Source organism: Leptonychotes weddellii, chromosome 13 (assembly GCF_054177405.1).
Source record: "Leptonychotes weddellii isolate Sample4059 chromosome 13, ASM5417740v2, whole genome shotgun sequence".
NCBI lineage: Eukaryota > Metazoa > Chordata > Mammalia > Carnivora > Phocidae > Leptonychotes > Leptonychotes weddellii.
Window position 1 is genome coordinate 61,350,732 of NC_138381.1, and position 13,519 is coordinate 61,364,250.

General features: G+C 40.9%; 1 protein-coding gene and 1 pseudogene across 1 annotated transcript in view; one reads left to right on the plus strand and one right to left on the minus strand.

The window, feature by feature from the left end:
• The window catches only part of MTMR3 (myotubularin related protein 3), a 110,164-nt gene that overhangs the window by 70,525 nt on the left and 26,120 nt on the right, over positions 1-13,519 (minus strand). The window lies entirely within an intron of this gene.
• On the plus strand, positions 8,558-9,155 carry LOC145716829 (UBA-like domain-containing protein 2 pseudogene; annotated as a pseudogene).

Consider the following 13,519-nt stretch of genomic DNA (forward strand, 5'->3'; position numbering starts at 1 on the left):
GAGATCATGACCGGAGCCGAAGGCAGACGTTTAACAACTGAGCCACCCAGGCACCCGAGATTACTTAAAATTTAAAAATAATAATAATAAAGTGTTGGCTTCCATGTGGAAAAACTGGAATTCTTGTGCACTGCTGGTGGGAATGTAAAATGGTGCAGCCACTGTGGAAAACAGGATGGTTCCTCAAAAAATTAAAACATAAAATTACCGTATGATCCAGCATGTATATCCACTTCTGGATATACATACCCACAAGAAGTGAAAAGTAGGGACCTGAACTGGTATTTATATATCCATGTTCATAGCACTGTTTACAGCAGCCAAAAGGTGGATGCAACACAAGTGTCCATCAGTGGATGAAGGGATAAACAAAACATGACATATATGTACAGTGGAATATTATTCAGCCTTAAAAAGGAAGAAAATCCTCACACATGCCACAACATGGATGAACCAACAACATTATGCTGAATGAAATAAGCCAGTCACAAAAGAACAAATATTGTATGATTACATTTACATGAGGTACTTAGAGTAGTCAAATTCAGAGAAAAAGAAAGCAGAATGATGATTGCTAGGGGCTTGGGAGAGGGATGAATGGGTACAGAGCTTCAGTTAAGGAAGATGAAAAGGTTCTGGAGATGGATGGTGGGGATGGATGCACAACAATGTGAATGTACTTAATGCCACAAACTGTACACTTAAAAATGGTTATGGTTAAAGTGGGGGGCTCAGCTGGTTAAGCATCGGAGTCTTGATTTCAGCTCAGGTCATGATCTCGGGGTTGTGGGATCGAGCCCCACATCAGGCTCCACACTCAGCACAGAGTCTGCTGGAGATTCTCTCCCCCCATCCCTTGCTTGTACATATATGTACTCTAAATTTTTTTTTAATGGTTAAAATGGTAAATTTCATGTTATATTTTACCACAATTCTCTCTCTATATATATATATACACACATACATACATGCATAAAGTAAAAGTAGTAAAGTGAAATAAGAATTTTGAAAAAAAAACAAAAATCCTAAGCTCCCCCAAAAGAAATTCCCCAAACAGGATGTTCATTAACAGGATGTACAAGAGGACAAAAAACAAAACAAAACAAAAACCACCATCCGGGAGTTTTTGTTACAACTCTCACATTAAAGTTTGTAAACTTTATTTTTTCCATTGACGTACAGTTGACACACAATGTTTCAGGTGTACAACATAGTGGTTCAACAACTCTATACCTTATGTCATGCTCACCACCAAGTGTAGCTACCATCTGTCAACATACAGCACTATTCCAGTACCTTTGACTATATTCCCTATGATGTAACTTTCACCCCCAAACCCCCTACCCCACCCCTACCCACCCTGTGACTTATTCATTCCGTAACTGGAAGCCTGTATACCTCTCACACCCCTTCACCCATTTTTGCATATCCCCCCATCCTCCTCCCCTCTGGCAATCGTCCGTTTGTTTTCTGTATTCACAGGTCTGTTTCTACGTTTTAAATCTTTAAAATACAATTTAGTAAAACCTGAAGAAGTTAGTCTCTCATATATCTTCAACGAAGAATAACAAAAGGCAAAAAAAATTAGAAGCAAAACTGACAAGTTCTAGCTTTTGCATTTGGTCACCATCAATCTTTAAACCAAATGCAATTTATATCTACGCTTTATATTAAAGTTTGAACAATAGAGTTCTAGAGATTTTTTTAAGTAGGCTGCACGCCCAAAGTGGGGCTTGAATTCACGACCCTGAGAGCAAGAGTCGCATGTTCAACAGACTGAGCCAGCCAGGCGCCCCACTAGAGATTTGCATATAAGGTTGAAAACAAAAAGAAGCTTTATTCATAATAGATGTACAATACTGCTCTTAACATGATTTCCTTCACCTCTAAGATTCTTTTCCTACCATTCAAAAAGTTTAAATATCAACCATTTCCTTTTTGTTATAAAGATGCAAAATATAGGTATCCAAATGAATATAACATTCAAATATTCTAAATACCAAGAGGTACCAAAACAATAAACAAATTTAACAAAGTACTTCTTACTGAAGTCCCATATCCAGACTTCAACTTAAGTGTCTTCTATTCCTAGTCTTAATCTTGCATGGATTTCTTGATGGGCTTAGTTTTACAAAGTAGACTCCAACAAAATGTTATTTTCTCTAGCCAATTATAGATGGTTAAACTAGCAGAAATGAGTCACTAAATTAGCACAATATGGAGTGATCTATTAATTTTTTTTTAGCTAATAAGGAATAACTGAGTTCCTGAGTCATCTGAACAAATTACCTTAATCTTAAAAACAATAAAAGCACAGGAAAAATAAAATACACATATAGTCATCATCTGAAATCCTAATAAAGTTAGATACATGAAATACATTCAAACATAGTTATACTGGGTTGAATTTAATCTAGAAAAATACTTCCTACAGATTAAAACCAGGACTATAAACATGCCCAAAGGTGAATATAAATTAATAGACCAGAAATACTTACTAAATTTCAAGAGGCAAATGTCCGATGGAGCATATATCACTATTTTACAACATTTTATTAACTTCTTTATGAGAAAACTTCCCTTTCTCCCTTCATAACTAACTTTTGCTTTCAATGTATATAAAATTGGACAGTTTAAACCATTCTGCCAAATGTATCAGTGAGAAATCCATGCCAAGACAGAATGCCATTTACTTTTTCTTTTTTTTAACGACCCAGCAATTGCACTGCTGGGTATTTACCCCAAAGGTACAAATGTAGGGGCACCTGGGTGGCTCAGTCGTTAAACGTCTGCCTTCGGCTCAGGTCAGGATCCCAGGGTCCAGGCATGGAGCCCCGCATCGGGCTCCCTGCTCAGCGGGAAGCCTGCTTCTCCCTCTCCCATTCCCCCTGCTTGTGTTCCCTCTCTCGCGGTCTCTCTCTAATAAATAAAAATCTTTAAAAAAAAAAAAAAAAGATACAAATGTAGTGATCCGAAGGGGCACCTGCACCCCAATGTTTATAGCAGCAATGTCCACAATAGCTAAATTATGGAAAGAGCCTAGATATCCATCAACAGATGAATGGATAAAGAAAATGAGGTGTATATATACAATGTTATATTATACAGCCATCAAAAAATGAAATCTTTCCATTTGCAATGACGTGGATGGAACTAGAGGGTATTATGCTAAGTGAAATAAGTCAATCAGAGAAGAACAATTATCATACGATCTCACTGATATGCAGAATTTAAGAAACAAGGCAGAGGATCATAGAGGAAGAGAGGAAAAAATGAAACAAGATGAAACCAGAGAGGGAGACAAACCATAAGAGACTCTTTATCTTAGGAAACAAACCGAGGGTTTGCTGGAGGGGAGAGGGGTGGGGGTATGGGGTGGCTGGGTGATGGACACTGGGGAGGGTATGTGTTGTGGTGAGCACTGTGAATTGTGTAAGACTGATGAATCACAGACCTGTACCGCTGAAATAATACCTTAATACATTAATGTATTCATGTAAATACATTAATACAAATACCTTATGTTAATTTTTAAAAAAGGAATTAACAGTCCAAAAAAAGGAAGGAAAAAAAATGCCATTTACTTTATTTTTATTTTTTTTGTAGACTCCACACCCAACATGGGGCTTAAACTCATGACCCTGATCGAGAGTCTCATGCTCTACCAACTGAGCCAGCCAGGCACCCCAGAATGGCATTTACTTTTAAATATGTACACTTCTGGTTTAAAGAATAAAAATGTGACATGCTAAAGAATTAGGAAGAGGTAGGGGTTAGAGAAAATTTTTTCCTCCCAGGAAAAAAGAAAAAAAAAAAAAAGCAAGAAGCACAAAATGAGGAAACTTAATTAATGACCCAGTGACTACCAGCAAAACTATGTAGTCATATGACAGGACATTGAGAGCTATAATTTTAGATTTTAGCCTGATAATAAAATGTCTCTTGTGGGGAGGAAAGACATAATTCAACCGAACATAAAGACAATCTTTTCTGTGTATTTTTTTTTTTAAAGATTTTATTTATTTGACAGAGAGAGACACAGCGAGAGAGGGTTGAACACAAGCAGGGGGAGCAGGAGAGGGAGAAGCAGGCTTCCCGTTGAGCAGGTAGCCCGATGTGGGGCTCGATCCCAGAACCAAAGGCAGACGCTTAATGACGGAGCCACCCAGGCGCCCCTTTTCTGTGTATTCTTAAAAGCAAATAATATTGTGTATCTCTACCTTTTAGAATCCACAACCAGTAGCATTTTTTTCGTTGTTAAATTCCCTTTACTCTTAACACATGACATGATATGATCCCTTTAAATTAACAGTTGATTGACAATTTCCAGACAGATTCTGGTAATACCCCAGTGTACCAAAAGAAAGCAGAAGACTATCATAACGATTCAGCATATTTTCTTTTTTTAAAGATTTTATTTATTTATTTGAGAGAGAGCGCATGTGAAACAGGGGAGGGTCAGAGGGAGAAGCAGACTCCCTGCTGAGCAGGGAGCCTGATGCGGGACTCGATCCAGGGACTCCAGGATCATGACCTGAGCCAAAGGCAGTCGCTTAACCAACTGAGCCACCCAGGCACCCCCATTCAGCATATTTTACCCACTTGACTCAAGAAAGCAACTTATACATGAATAATTCCCTACTCCTTTTCCTTTATAGGCCACAAACTGAAGTCAGAGACCATGTAATCTTGCTCATTACTGCATCCACAAGGCCTAGGGCGTAAGAGTGTCTAGTAAATAGGTGGTATTTGGTAAATATTTTATTTATAAACCTAAGCCAAATCCTATAAAGGAAACAGGTAAAACTGAAAGAGGAAGAGGTTTCAAGGCGGAGGAAATGCCTCAGAGAGCTCTTTTGTATCAAAATGAAAATTTTTAAGCTCAAAATTAATACATGGAAGTTAAAGTATACAACCTATTTACAGATGCTTAACATGGTGGACTTATTTTTCAATGTATCTAGAAGTAAAACCTTATTCTGGCATACACTGGTAAGACAAGTACAAGAAAGAACTATATACATCTCTAAAAGTTCTAAACAGCACAAGTACAGATCATACTCCCAACACTTCCCTTCCAGGTTCATCTCACACCAGATAACACCAGCAATTACTCATCTTTTCTAAATTAAACACTTAAACTCTCTGCATTAGCAACCTAAGACATTTGATGATTTTAGATGGGGAAAAAGTATTTTACAATTTCAGGATAAATAAGCAACTTACATGTGTCAAATGATCCCTTACGAGTTATTCAAATCACATTTAATCATTAGCAAATACTGTGTACTCATAAGATCTTCAAGCTACACGAAGATCTTACTTACCCATATACATCATGGACACAGTATGTCAATTTACTCATAAGTTAACTTTTTACCAAGACATAAAAGCTATAAAAGGAAAAAAGCCATAAAAGGAAAGTAAACAACAGGTATTAAATAAACGCACAATATTTTTATAACCTTCTGTTTACCTAGTAGTAATGAGAATAAAATGAGGGAGGGCACTTGGGTGGTGTAGTTTGTTGAGCTTCCAACTCTTCGTTCCGGTTCGGGTCGTGATGTCATGGTTGTGAGATTGAGCCCCACGTCAGGCTCCACACTCAGCACAAAGTCCGCTTGAGATTCTCTCTCCCTGTGCCCCGCCCCCACTGCACGCAGGATCATGTTTGTGCTGTCTCTAAAATAAATAAGCCTTTTTTTTAAAAAATGAGAGGAGGGCGCCAGGGTGGCTCAGTCAGTTAAGTGACTGCCTTCGGCTCAGGTTATGACCCCAGGGTCCTGGGATCAAGTCCCACATCGGGCTCCCTGCTCAGTGGGGAGCCTGCTTCTCCCTCTCCTCCCCACGTGCTCTCTCTCGCAGTCTCTTTCTCTCTCAAATAAATGAATAAAATCTTTGGAAAAAATAAAAAAAATAAATGAATAAATAAAAAATGAGGGGAAATTACTGAACATCTTTTGTCAACATTTAAATGCTAACACTATTAAGTGGTGCCAAATGTGGCACAAAGATTTGTTCCAGTGAGATAAAGGTTCTGGTGAACAAAGATGGCCCAATTTCGGGAAAGTTATTTTTTTAAGTAATCTCTACATCCAACGTGGGGCTTGAGCTCATGACCCTGAGATCAAGAGTCACATGCTCTTCCAACTGAGCCAGCCAGGCGCCCCAATTTCAGTGAAAATTAGATGGAAATTACACTTTATGAAGTCCACTACGTATGTGTTGCAACTTTTAATACAAATCCCAGTACAGGGGTGCCTGGGTGGGTGGGTCAATTGAGCGAGTGACACTTAACTTCAGCTCAGGTCATGATCTCAGGGTTGTGAGATAGAGCCCTGCCTCTACTCTGAGCTGAGCACGGAGCCTGCTTAAGATTCTCTCTCTCCCTCTCCTGTTTGTATGCTTTCTCACTCTTAAAAACAAAAACAAAAAACAAATCCCAGTACAGTACAAATTTTTAAATCTTACATAAAGGTTCTTTTTCTTTGGGTGATGAGGAATGGAAAAGAAAATATTAAAAAGAAAACAAAACTGAAGTTTGTAGTCCTAACAATGACCCGACTATAGCCACACAATTTTTCCTTTAAGCAATACATAGGAAAATTTAATGCCTCCTTCATCTGAAAAAATAGTCACTTAAAATCACCTTTCCTCTTTTTTTTTTTTTTTTAAAGATTTTATTTATTTTTTAGAGAGCGAGCAAGAGAGAAACAGCATCAGAGGGGAGAGGGTCAGAGGGAGAAGCAGGCTCCCCACTGAGCCGGGAGTCCGATGCGGGACTCGATCCCAGGACCCTGGGATCATGACCTGAGCCGAAGGCAGACGCTTAACCATCTGAGCCACCCAGGCATCCCTCACCTTTCCTCTTCTAATGTTAAAATGGGTTCTTAAGAGGCTAATCCTCTTAATTATTCCCATATTCTAATGAATACCAGCTTGTAAAAGCCAATACAAAATCTTTTACTGAAAGTGTTAGGATATCACAGAACAAGAACAGAATCCGTAATTAATTACTGACATTGTATCTTTAAGCTCAAACTACTGTGGTTACAGTGGCCAGTGAGACAGTGCCAGCTATCAATTGTAGGCATTATGAAGCAACTGGTAAAATAGTAGATCCAAGATACTATTTACAATCCTATTATAAAGGCTAAACATTTCTTTTTTTTTTTTTTTAAAGATTTTATTTATTTATTTGAGAGAGAGAGAGAGAGAGAGCATGAGAGGGGGAGGGTCAGAGGGAGAAGCAGACTCCCCGCCGAGCAGGGAGCCCGATGCGGGACTCGATCCCGGGACTCCAGGATCATGACCTGAGCCGAAGGCAGTCGCTTAACCAACTGAGCCACCCAGGCACCCATAAACATTTCTTAATTTACATAAAATCCTGTAATAAAAATTAGAACATGGATATTGGCTAAGCCAGGACAACTGTTACAAAAGGTTGCCTGCAAAAGGCAATATATTAAGTAGTCAAATGCTATAATAGCTTTTGGTTTTTTGTTTTTTTTTAAAGTAATCTATAACTTGGGACTTGAACTCCCAACCCCAAGATCAAGAGTCACCTGCTCTACTGACTGAGCCAGCCGGGTGCCCATTATAATAGCTTTTATCATGCAGAATCTTTCATTTCTAAAAGATTAGTCTAGCTACAATAGAGTAACTGGTTTGGGACTAGCCCTCTCACCATAACCAATTAGAACACTGGACATAATATATGAAACAACAATTCCTGGATGTTGGACAATAGACAGCTCAGAACTGCCATCCCAGACCTGCCATCCCAGACAGAAGGGAGACAAACTACCTGAAACCTGTAACTACCTAAACTTTTCGTCCCGAAGTACTTTCCACACCCTGGCCAAAAAGGGGGAATCCAAGCAGAGCAGAAATCCAACAGAAACTCAAATACAAGTTTCAGAAGGCTGAGGCAGCTGTAACCTATGGGGCATTCTTGTGTCTTTACTAAACTAAGCTGTACATGCATAGGGTGAGAGTCCAGGAAGGTGGGTAAAGAAGAACCATTGGGAGGCAGACGCCTGGGTGGCTTAGTCGGTTAAGCATCTGCCTTTGGCTCAGGTCATGATCCCAGGGTCGTGGGATCGAGCCCCGCATCAGGCTCCCTGCTCAGTGGAGAGCCTGCTTCTCCCTCTCCTCTGCCACTTCCTCTACTTGTACGCTCTCTTTCTGTCAAATAAATAAATAAAATCTTTAAAAAAAAAAAAAAGGAAGAACCATTGGGTAATGAGCAACTAACTACTGGGGTACTATAAACATAACTACCACTGGAGTTTACAGACCTCTGATTCTGACCAACCAGAGTAGAGAGAGACCTTACTGAACACTCAAAGAGCATTCAGATGAGAAGGCATCAGCAGAGCTAAACTAGCCCTAGGACACTCCTCTCTTGGCCTACCTCAACAAAGCTTTAAATAAAAACAAGTCTTGGTGGTGTCGGCGGCCGCGGGAGCCGGACCGGGACACTCGCGGGGAGGGCGGCGGGCGGCGAGGGTCCGGAGGCCGCGGGCAGGCGGCGGCGAGCGCGAGCCGAGGGCGGCCGGCCTGCAGCGGCCGACGAACCGGGATCGCGAGGCGCCTGGAGCCATGTCGGTGAACATGGACGAGCTGCGGCACCAGGTCATGATCAACCAGTTCGTGCTGGCCGCGGGCTGCGCGGCCGACCAGGCGAAGCAGCTGCTGCAGGCGGCCACTGGCAGTTCGAGACCGCCCTGAACACGTTTTTCCAAGAAACCAACATTCCCAACAGCCACCACCACCACCAGATGATGTGCACCCCAAGCAACACACCTGCCACATCGCCCAACTTCCCTGACGCACTGGCCATGTTCTCCAAGCTTTGTGCCTCCGAGGGCTTGCAGGGCAGCAATAGTCCCATGACGGCCGTGGCCTGCTCCCCCCATGCAAGCTTCAGCCCCTTCTGGGCCTCGTCCCCACCCAGCCACCATGCCGCCTGGATCCCGCCCTCCTCCCCCACGCCCACAGCTTCCACCACCTCCACCACCCACAGCCCACGTGGCCCCCCGGAGCGCAGCAGGGTGGCGCCCAGCACAAAGCCATGGCTGCCATGGATGGCCAGAGATGAGACTGGATGCTGCCGGGCGCTGGGCTGGAGCTGGGGCGGCGGGGGGGGGTTTCCTGAAGATCGCACTGGAAGATTTTATAAAATAATTTTTGTGGGTTGGGGGGGGCAGTAAACTTCCTGAGCCACTTGGTCCTTCAGGAGTTTCTCATCAGACAAGTTTTTTTCCCTTTCTAACTATAATATATATGAAAACATAAATATAACTAATGTATGTGAGAATGGGGCTGGCTGACTGAGGTCTTGGAGTCAGCAGGGAAGGACCAGAGTGTCCCCTTGGGCCAGCACCCCTTCCCTCCACCCCTCATCCCAGGACAGGTGCTTGGAAGCCAGATGGGGTGATCCTGCAGTCATGAGGGGTCTGCTAGCTGCCTCTTGGAGGTCACGCCTTCGGGAATCAAGGACCACCATGGATCCACTCAAGGAGTTCCGCAGCAGGGGCTCCCTGAAGCGCCTGTCAGCCGAAGGTGTAAAAGCCCCTTGCCATCCGAGCTCTCCCTAACCGGACTTCCGTGGCTGGCTCCTCAGGGGCCCTGCAGCTCGGGGTCTCTTCTGGTGTCACCCGCTGCCAGCCAGATGTGCGGGGCTTGTGCAGAACTAAAGAGCTGGCATGGGCCAGGGACTCAGGCTCTGCCTAGCAGGGGTCCTGATCCTCCTCGGCCACCCTGCCTCTCCCACTGTGTGTCCCACCCGACAGAGTGGAGAGCTTGCCTTGGATTTACTTCCCAGATCAATCATCTCACCAGGGTGAAATTTTAATTTAAAAACTTAAAAGAGACTTTTCTAAAAAAAAAATAAAAATAAAAATAAAAAAATAAAAACAAGTCAAAGAATTTGAATATAAAATAACTTTTCCTCTTTAAAAGATAGCTTTTTAAAGCAAATATAGGGACGCCTGGGAGGCTCAGTTAGTTAAGCATTTGCTTTCGGCTCAGGTCATGATCCTAGGGTCCTGGGATCAAGTCCCGCATCAGGCTCCTTGCTCAGTGGGGAGCCTGCTTCTCCCTCTGCCTGCCAGTCCCCCTGCTTGTCTTCTCTCTCTGACAAATAAATAAAGATCTTTAAAAAAAAAAATTAAAGCAAATATAACACTGAATTATGGGTTTTATAACATATCTCATAGTAAAATGACAAATAGCACAAAGACTAAGAGGGAAAATGGAGATATACTACCATAGGACTCTTACGTTATACATCAAGTAGTATATTATTATTTAAAAGTAGACCATGGTAAGTTAAAAGGGCTTACTATACACCCTACAGCAGCTACGGAAATAAATAAGTACAGTTAATATACTAATGTAGGAGATAAAGTAAATATCACAAAACAATCCAAAAAATGGCAAGAAAAGAAAAAATTAAGAATAGATGAGATTGGGGGGGTGCCTGGCTGGCTCTGTCAGTGGAGCATGCGACTCTTGATCTCAGGATCATGAGTTTGAGGCCCATGCTGGGTGTAGAGATTACTTTAAAAAAATATTTTTTGTAATTAAAAAAAGAATAGATGAATAGCGTCAGGGAGGAACAACTTTTCCTCTGCTCTTTAGTTCAATACTGGAGGCCTGCAAATTAAACTGAAAATGATGGGAGGAGGGCAAAGTTTATTCATATATATATGAACACACAAAAGTTGTGACTTTCTAAACAGCTGAAGATGGGGCCTTATATACTTAATTTATTAGGAGAGGGAGGAGTTGAAAGGCTCCTTTAGGAAGAACAAATGGGTTTCTAGAGGAATAAACAGAAGATAAGCAAATTTGTGATAATGTCTGTTTATGCAGGGGTGAGTGGTCTTATTCATTTTTTTTTTCTTTATGGCCATGAAAATTCCTTCGGAAGGGGATTCATGGAAGACTCACTCCCAAGTTTCTGCTTTTAGAGAGATAACAGAAGCTCCAAAAGGGCTTCTGCATCTATTGTATATCAAATACTGTCAGTTTAAAATAAACTTAGATTCCATCTGAAATTAATGTAACACTATGTATCAGCTATACCTCAATAATCTTATAGGTCCAAGTGGATACCCACAATTCAAAACAAATGCAAGATGGCAGACTTAAACCTAACCATATCAATATTTACATTAAATATTAATGGATCTTTGTAAAGACACTAATTAAAAGGCAGAGATTGTCAAACCAAATTTAAAAATCAAGGCCTATAGGGTACCTGGCTGGCTCGGTTGATGGGGAGCATGGGACTCTTGATCTTGTGGTTATGAGTTTGAGTCCCATGTTGGGTATAGAGATTACTTAAAAATAAAATCTTAAAAAAAAAGACCTAATTATATGCTAACTATAAGAAATACACTGTAAATATAAAGACATAAGCTGAATATAAAAGGAATGAAAAAGACACACCATGCAAATACTAGTCATAGAAAAGCTACAAGAACTATATTCATATCAGACAAAGAGGTCCTGGAGATAGCAAATATTACCAAGATAAAATGGGACAAGTCGTTTATGATTAAAGGGTAAATTTACTGAGAAGACCTAACAATCCTAAAATATGTATGCAACTAAAAACAGACCTTCAAGGGGCACCTGGGAGGCTCAGCCAGTTAAGTGTCTGCCTTCAGCTCAGGTCATGATCCCAGGGTCCTGGGATCAAGCCCTGCATCAGGCTCCCTGCTCAGTGGGAGAGTCTGCTTCTCCCTCTACCTCTGACCCTTCCCCACCAGCTCATGCTCACTCTCTCTTGCTTTATCTCAAGTAAATAAAATCATTTTTAAGATTTTTAAAAAGCAGAGGGAATGGCAGAGTGAGAGGGAGAAGCAGGCTCCCCGCTGAGCAGGGAGCCTGACGTGGGACTCGATCCCAGGACCCTGGGATCATGACCTGAGCCGAAGGCAGATGCTTAACCGACTCAGCTGCCCAGGTACCCCATAAATAAAATCTTAAAACAAATAAACAGACCTTCACAATATATGAGGTAAAAACTGACAGAACTGAATCCCCAACTGCAGCTTGAGATTTCAGCACTCCTCTTTCAGTAATAGAACAAATCGACAAAAAATATATACATATATAAAAGATTCTAGGGGCGCCTGCTCCGCGGGAAGGCTGCTTCTGCCTCTCCCACTCCCCCTGCTTGTGTTCCTGCTCTCGCTATCTCTCTCTGTCAAATAAATAAATAAATCTTAAAAAAAAAAGACTCTAATAAGGGGTGCCTGGGTGGCTCAGTCAGTTAAGCATCCAACTCTTGATTTCAGCCCAGGTCATGATCTGGGATCAAACTCTGCATCGGGCTCTGCACTCAGTGGGGAATCTGCTTGAGATTCTCTCTCCCTCTGCCCCCACCACTGGCTCTCGAGCGCTCTTGCTCTCTATCGCTCTCAAATAAATCAATCTTAAAAAAAAAAAAGACTCTAATGATACTACCAACCAATAATTGATATCTACCTGCAAGATAAACCTTCTTTCCTAGGACGCATAGAATATTCACTATGATATACCTTCCCACAAAAAAATCTCAAAATTCAAAAGATTGAAATCTTATAGTCTGTTCTCTATTCAAATATTAAATTAGAAATCCGTAACAATATCTCAAACAACCCCAAATACTTGTTAATTGAACAATACATATCTAAATAACCCATAGCCAGAAAGAAATTGGAAAATATTTCAGACTAAATGGAAGTACACAATATGTCAATTTGTGGGATGCAGCTAAGGCATTTGAGAAAAATTTAGATAACCATATACAAAAAGATGAACCTCAACCCTTACCTCATTCATTAAACAGATTTTACCTTGAAGTGCTTCACAGACCTAAATGCAGAACATAAAACTATAAAAATTCCTGAAGAAAATTTAAGTAAATATTAGTGAGCTTAGGTTTAGAGAAGACTCCTTAAATAGCTATAAAGGGCATTAATAATAAAGGAAAAAGTAAACCATAACTTAGACTTCATAAAAGTTTCTCAATCTTTGAAAGATACTGTTAAGGAAATGAAAAGGCAAACCACAAACTGCAAGAACATATTTATAAAACGTGTGATTTGCAAAACCCTGTGATCAAGGACTCATATCCACAGTATATGAAGAATTCTTGCAACAGTAAACAAAAAACCTAATTTTTTTTAACGGGCAAAAGATTTGAAAGGGATACTTCAATGAAGAAAATAAATGAATGACAAATAAGCACATAAAAAGACGATCATATGGAAATTGCAAAATAAAACCACAATAAGGTATCACTACAGACCCACCAAGAATGGCTAAAACTAATAAAAAGACTGACAATACTAAGTGTTAAGGATGCTGAGCTCCTGGTTCTTTGAAAGAATTAGTAAGACTGATAAACCCCCGGCCAGACTTATCAAAAAGAAAAGAGAAAGGACCCAAATAAATCATGAATGAAAGAGGAGCGGTCACAACCAACACCAAAGAAATACAAACAATTATAAGAACATAT